General features: G+C 44.7%; 1 long non-coding RNA gene across 1 annotated transcript in view; it reads right to left on the bottom strand.

Moving 5' to 3' along the window:
- Positions 1–7,830, bottom strand: part of LOC125303770 — a 36,928-nt gene extending 29,098 nt beyond the window's left edge. The window contains exon 1 of the long non-coding RNA XR_007195101.1: positions 7,565–7,830. This is a non-coding gene — a long non-coding RNA (uncharacterized LOC125303770). The remainder of the gene's footprint in view (positions 1–7,564) is intronic.

Genomic DNA, 7,830 nt, shown 5'->3' with positions numbered 1-7,830 from the left:
AGCAAGCCGGTTTGCAAGGCTCTGTCTGACTTCACTGTACATTTGTGGCAGTGCTTCTCGTGCAAATCAGTTGCAACTGGGACATATCTCGGGTCCATGGTTTTCATTAGCTTTTTGAACCCGATCTGTTCCACTGTTGCAACAGGGACCATGTCTTTGGCAATGTGAAAGGACACCGCTTTTGTTATTGCACACCACTTGTCGCTTTTTCTTCTCATCTCGACACACTGTGGGAAAAATGAAGCTTTGCAGTGAGCTTTGTTTTGGGGCTGGAGCTTTGTCGGGTTGTGGACGGCTTGGGTCTGTGGCTTCTGCAGCACGCAGTTTCACACACTCTTCATATTGCACTTTGTGCCACGTTTTCAAGTGGTGAACGATTCTTAGTGCTTCCACTACTGGCTGCAATGTGCTTATGGCACTCCCTACATATAGCGTGGTTTTGTTGCTCATCTGAAAATTTGTGTCCAAACCATCTCCAAATTATATATATATATAAGTATAAGTATATATACTCTTTTGATCCCGTGAGGGAAATTTGTTCTCTGCATTTAACCCAATCGGTGAATTAGTGAAACACACTCAGCACACAGTGAACACACAGTGAGGTGAAGCACACACTAATCCGCGCAGTGAGCTGCCTGCTTCAATAATTTTCGGGGAGCAGTGAGGGGTTAGGTGCCTTGCTCAAGGGCACTTCAGCCGTGGCCCACTGGTCGGGGCTCGAACTGGAGAGTACTAACCAGTGGGCCACGGCTGCCCCAATTATTGAGCTCCTACTTTTTCTTTTACTAACCAAGAGACTCTCCTCCGCATGCTCAGACGTTGTTGCTTTCTCCATGTTTGTTGAAGAGTGCCGGAGTGTCTCTGCCTGCCCCTATATCAATATATGCGATATGGTCTAATTCCATATCACATTTTAAAATATATCGATATATCTTTTATATCGATATATCGCCCAGCCCTAGCTCAAATAAACAAATTAACAAATAAATAAATAAACAACGCCCAGTTCTCCTGAGCTCACTCAGTGATTGAGTGTTATGGTTGACTCATAAGGAATATATTTTCTGGTTTAAAAAAAAACAATAAAATGCCATTAGACTTGTCTGAGGAGAAAACAACCCGATCACACCTTGAGGTTCAAGAAAGACAATCTTGTTAGTGTCAAGACAAAGACAATGTTTCACTGCGAGCATCCACAGACTCATCAAAACGACGCTGCCTATCAACGCGCATCCCACCAGCCCCAAGGTTCCCCCGCATCCAACCAGCCCCAAGGTTCCCCACCAGCCCCAAGGTTCCTGTGTAAGAATGTGTTTCCTCTCAGGAGCGCAGGAAGTAGGAAGCACGCTGGGATTTGAGTGGCAGGTGCCACGTGGGAATAGGCCAATATCCTGGAGAGCTGTGTGAGCACAATGTTTCCCATACCTTTCAGCCGTAATGGGATTTTCTAGCGTAAATGCACTTCGCTCATCAGTAGGACAATTGGAAGTGAATCTATCGATCCATAAACAATTTAGCCACGTCGGACAGCGAGACGGCCTAAATGTACAAGAGAGCTTTTCCAACAAGCAATGCCAACATCCAGACTTTCAGTTTGCTCACAAGCACCTTGTCCACATAACTATGTTGTCTTCCTCACTCCAGTCTGTCCAGTTCGATAGCCACTGCATGCCGGTGCAGTTCTCACAGTGGTGAACTGCACAGCATACTTCATCAGTTCTTATTTAAAAATGGCAGTTCAATCGACTAGAAACACAACAGCTAAACGACCCCTGCACTGCAGCAAGGTTATGTGCTCTGTCTGTAGGATGGGGGCTGTGTGTGTGTGTTGGTAGATGAGCAAGGTTCCGTGCTCTGTCTGTAGGATGGGGGGGGTGCTGTGTGTGTGTTGGTAGATGAGCAAGGTTCCATGCTCTGTCTGTAGGATGGGGTGAGGGAGGTGGGGGCTGGCTGTGTGTTGGTTGATGTATTTTCCCTTTGACTTAGTCATCTTCAGGCAGCATCTTCCTGACGCGCTACCGGCGCCATGGCAACAGGCTGGAGAGCACTGGCTCTGAAGCAAGTGTGCATTCTCCTCTAATAGGATGAGCTTAGCTCTGCACCTCCGCTTTTACATCATTAGACATGAGTGGTTGAAAGTCATCAAAACATAAGAAAGCTCAGAGACATTCCTTTCAAACACAATCAAGGCTCGTTTAGTGTGTCCATGTGAGACAAAGTGCTTTCTCTGTGTACAAAAATGAAAACCCTGAAGAGGCTTAATACAACTGCAGCAGTAGACATATGGAAACCAAGATGGCTACGTGTGCTGAGCTGACACAGCATCTGACTGAGATCATTCTGAAATTACAATTTTTTCTTTTTTTCCCCAACACAAAATTGTAATACTGACACAAATGTCTGAATCTCTCTGTTTCTTACCTAAAAGAGGGATAGGGGCTGTGATCATGCAAATCCCAGTAAATGTTTGTGGTGACAAATTGTATTCCAGATGGGTTTGCATTACCAAATAGCATTTAGCATTTAAAACTCACTGGTTGTGACAGGCTATCATCCACAAAGCTCATTTGGTGTGCTATTTGGCAGCCACAATATGGTAGCCAACCACTTCCAATGGAAGATTACTACACAAGCTCAAACATGAAAACACTGTCTCAGTTTATATTATTACTGTTTTACAACATCAGAGTGTGTCTCAAGTGAATTTACATAACGTTCATGTCCGAGTATCAGCACCTTATATGTAGCAATTTTAAATAAACATCTCACACTGAACAGCTTGGTACGCCACACTGAGCATGTAAAATGCATAAGTTTAGGTTTATGCATTTATTAATGAGAAACAGCAAAGCATAGCCTAAGTTAGCTATGGATTGGTTGCTAACATCACTAAATTAGATCAACACAGTAGTAAACATCACCTACTTAAAATTTACAAAACATTTTGAAATGAATAGTTCACTAGCCGCTGTGCGATGACCACTGTGCGAATGCCCATTTCATTTCCTATAAAACTTCATGAGTGGCAACTATCCCCCCTAATCCTACAATAAGCTGTAGAGTTGAATGAGGTGCCAGGCGAGGCCTGCTATCCTTAAAGTCCTTCCTCTCTAATGTGCATTATCTTAATGGCCTTGTCTCTGTAATGCAATCTGACAGGTAACATCTTTCTGGCAGAACAACAACTTGGAAGGACAAGACGTATAACAAAAACACAAAGCCGTTTATCAGCAATGATGATCACCTAGATACGAACACAGGAGAGTTGCAGGGACCATACCAGTCAAGCTTGCTGAATTACAACTCAAGTAGGCTTTATAACCCGTTTAACGATTTACTGGGCTTTCATCTTAATTAAGCTCCATCTTAACTTAAATAGCTATCATTGAAATTGTTTTAAAACATTAAAAGGTATGTGACATAAAATGGTTTGAACTTTCAAACATATAACCGAGTTGAAAGCATGATAGCACAGATCATTTTAACAGGTGTGTCGCAAAATGACTTCGATACGCAGAATTGTGACAAGGGTCTCTCAAGCGATATGCAATCAACGAGGAGTTAGAAAACATTAACTGAGGATGGAAATGAGGGGAGAAGACGGAAACAGATCGATGGAAGCGTCTCCATCACATTTCCGCTGACAAGCTGAACTCACTAGGTCACCACTCATGGAAAACAAGCCATGTGTTTCCCTTTTATGTGCAAGGTATTGGAAGGGGGGGTGGTACTCAGAGAGGCCAGGTGAAATCAGAATGGAAGGCGTGAATAAAGGGATGTCTGATACCACCAGCCCTGAGGCAGAGGGATGTGATCACACGCAAACACACACCTTACAAACATGGGAACGCTTACGGACAGAGGCTAACACAACACACACACACGCACCTCACATATACACACACACACACACACACACCTCACATACACACACCTCACATACACATACACACACACACACACACACACACACACACACACACACACACACACACAATGTGGCTCAGGAGGGCTCCTGATTCTGTAGAGTGGGGAAGTCATTTCTTTCACTGCCCTTCCATTAGTGAAACTATTGATCGAAACACCAGGAGAGGAAGAAATGGCTGAGCAATCAACTGAGGCCATTGCACCAACACAATAATCCCCATGTACTGTACATGCACAAATATTCAAGTAGCCACACTCTGTTGAGTGATTTGAAGGGCCGTGTGAGATAACCTCTACTTAGGGTGATTACTGTACCCAAAAGAACATTTGGGAAATGATCGTGTTGAGTCTTATGGGTCCTGTACTGCAAGAGCTAGGAGAGAGAGGGCATGAGTATGAGTATGAGTATATAAGCATATGAGTATGAGTATGAGTATATACTCTTTTGATCCCGTGAGGGAAATTTGATCTCTTAATTTATCACAATCCGTGAATTAGTGAAACACAGTCAGCACACAGTGAACACACAGTGAGACGACGGGGATCAAACCAGCAACCCTTCGGTTACAAGCCTGAAGCCCTAACCAGTAGACCACCAAGTGATCTGCAGCACAGGCCAAAGAGCTCCTGCTTCCATTTTAATCATCTGGGATGAGATGAGGTTGCCACATTCAGCTGTATTTCCCGCAGGTCTACAGTAGGCATTGACTACAGCTTAGCATCAATTCATTTTATTCAATACAGTTCATAAATAGTTTGATTCTGAGTGATACTTCAGCCATCAAGATTTCAATGTCCTTTTACATCTGTGACACACTGGAACTGACAATTCCAACTGTAATGATATTGTAACTCTAATTGATATGCTTGAGTTGAGTTGTTGTATGTGACTTTTATGGAGCCTTGCTTGAATCTACCAATAAATGATCATTCAAAAGAGACACTTTCTAAACCATGCAGTCCTCCCTGTATGATTAGCATTGCTGCACTCAGAACAATCAACCCCCACCCCCCACACCACAGGTGGAAAATGGCAGAGCCGTCAATCAAACATGAGAGGCTTCACTGTCAAAGGCAATCAGGCATCTTTTTCTGTTCAGTGCATGCTCTGCCATTTGGCCTTGAAGCTCGCTGTTGAGGAGAGAGCCCAGGGACAGGACTTATCGCTGCAACGGCTGTGCAATCACCTACAACTCAAATGGCAGGAAGCCAAAAGGTGAACCGTCTGATTTTCATACTCATCTCGCTGGCCCCACTCAGTTTCTGTTATTAGAGATTTGGAGACCACAGAATATGGCTATCCAGAGCCGCTTTCAGACCTGATGTCTGGACAATGACCTGGTAATTGGGTCCGGATCTCACGCACTGACATGGTCCAGGTGGGTCTGGTTCATCCCTGAGCAGATAGTCTGGTAAGGCCAGGTGATGTCTAGGTCAAATAATGTGGACAATTGAGTTGATCCATACAGCCCACCCATCTAGATCATGACCAGATTCCAGTCTAGATCATGTCCATCTAGATCATGACCAGATTCCAGTCTAGATCATGTCCATCTAGATCATGTACATCTAGATCATGACCAGATTCCAGTCTAGATCATGTACATCTAGATCATGTCCAGATTCCAGTCTACGTGTGAAAGGGGCTATTTTCATAGCATATCAAGAGCCACAATGTTATTCTTGCCATTTTGTGTCAGCCCCTAGAATCTGACTTTAACAGGTGCACAAATGGATAAAGTGTCCAAGATGTCCAATCTCATGTATCTGCATATTTCAAAAGACAAAAACATGATCCTACCTATTCTTTGTTTTGCTCATGCAGGTGACCTCACATGTTAGAGCCCAAGGCTGGACCAGGGTAGAGCATCCAGTGAAGTATGAGCCCTCAGACCCTCCGAAATGAAATCACACAAAAGCCCCAGTGGCTGAGATTTGACTGCAGATTGGCTGCACAATGGGCCCCATACATCCCCCCATCCAGCACGCTTACAGCACAGTCCTGTCTGCAAGCACAGTGTTACATCAAGTGCTCCTCACAGAGACTGCACAGTCCTGTCTGCAAGCACAGTGTTACATCAAGTGCTCCTCACAGAGACTGCTGGCCTCCCTGCCTGCGCTGACCCTAATGCAGGCACCAGCAGACCGGCCCATCACTCTCCTGTACAGTAAAGACCCTCCGCTAGCGCTGAGTGGCCCAGACATAAGCCCGGCCCCAGCAGGGGGTCAGAGGAAGAGTAGATTTTTCCTCTCTCCGAAACGTCTTTTTACCATTGGGGTAGCCCTCGGAGCAGTGGAGGGGCCAGACGAGATAGAAGGCCAGACGAGGGCTTTAAGCTCTCTCCAGAGAGCTGCTCCAACAATGGCAGCATTCAATGAATATATTGCAAAAGACTGACCTCAGGATGTGCGACCAGAAATTCAACAGCCCACCTAAGACACGTTAAGGTGATTTAAATGAAATGGGTCTTAACACACAATCACACATTCCACATGATCTGATTTATGAATTCAAAGATAAACAAAATGCTCATTACCTGAAATATGAAATTATTCTTAATGTATCACAAAGCTATGCAGTACAGAAGTATTGACTGCTACCGATGAACTGTCTATGTATCATCTGGGCTACACCCATGACGGGAAGATTGTTCAGAACCCTGAGCACAGGATTTTGGCATGACATTGGAGCTTTTCTCTAAGCGATGTGAGGCGACCACTGTGCACTGAACCAAGGCAGCTATGGACAGTGTCTGTGTTGAATAAATCCATAAGCACACACCCACTCTTTATCATACAGAGCACTTATGGATGTTGTACGATTTGAAACAGCATTTCAGCACTTTGTCATCACTCCATCCATTTAGTGAGGCTGCCGTTACCACAGGTAGGACCTAGCAACAAGCGTTGGCTGATTTGTAGCTCATCGTTTCAACCGGCAACATTTACGACAGAGGAAAACAGCGATGTCCCCGGGCGCGCCCACAGCACCTGGCCAGCAACAGCATTTGGATTGTAATAGAACACGAATAGGCTATTTGAAGTTCAGAATAAGCATTTTCCCACTCGCATGCCGTATAACTAATTAGGAGCGTTTCCAACCCAGTGGATTATCTTACTCTGACAACATGAGTTACTGCACAAGAAAGCATGTCTTAAGCATTAAGCACTGGATTAAGAAAATAAATGTCGACTGCCCATTTAAGTAGCCTAGGCTGTATGTTAGAATATTTTTAAGACAGTCTCAGTCGAAGCCGTCACTAGGCTAACAGTGCAATTTTAAAGCATACAGGTGAAAGTAATAGGCTGAGAATACAGTGTAAACGGGTATGGTGTTCGTCGAAATTGTGGACAGCCAATAACTTAACAGCCGAAAGCAGATAACGTCGGAACACGTTACGGCACACTATGTCTAGGCTATGCTTTCGTCTAACTGCGCTGTAAGGAGCGAAAAAGGAAAGAAAATAATTTTACATCTATGCAGTTTAGCAACATAATAAACTGGTCTGCATTGCGGTAGCCCATCCGTAGCAACATCTCAGTCTAGCCAACCAGCACTGACTGTGCAGGATGCAGAACGCCTTCACCGCATGTATTTACCAATAAACAGACAGTGCAAGAATAGTCATCTTACCTGCAAGACCGGACAGTCCGTCCGTGTAACCTTCACGACACACACCTTGGTCAGCACCGCATAGCCGAAGTGATGAGCAGGAGAGAGGAACGGACAGCGCCGTTGATGTCAAACACTCGTCGATTGGATGAAGGACGATGACGGACGCTTTAGGGGGCGCTAATTCAGCTGCTATTGGGCGAAGGAGCTGCCATCCAGCAGTACATGTTTGTTATATTTCACGGATTTTATGTTGTGGTGGCCTCTGTGGCTTCCAGTGAAGCACT

This window comes from Alosa alosa, chromosome 11 (genome assembly GCF_017589495.1).
Source record: "Alosa alosa isolate M-15738 ecotype Scorff River chromosome 11, AALO_Geno_1.1, whole genome shotgun sequence".
Taxonomy (NCBI): Eukaryota; Metazoa; Chordata; class Actinopteri; order Clupeiformes; family Clupeidae; genus Alosa; species Alosa alosa.
This window is presented reverse-complemented; position numbering and strand designations above follow the sequence as displayed.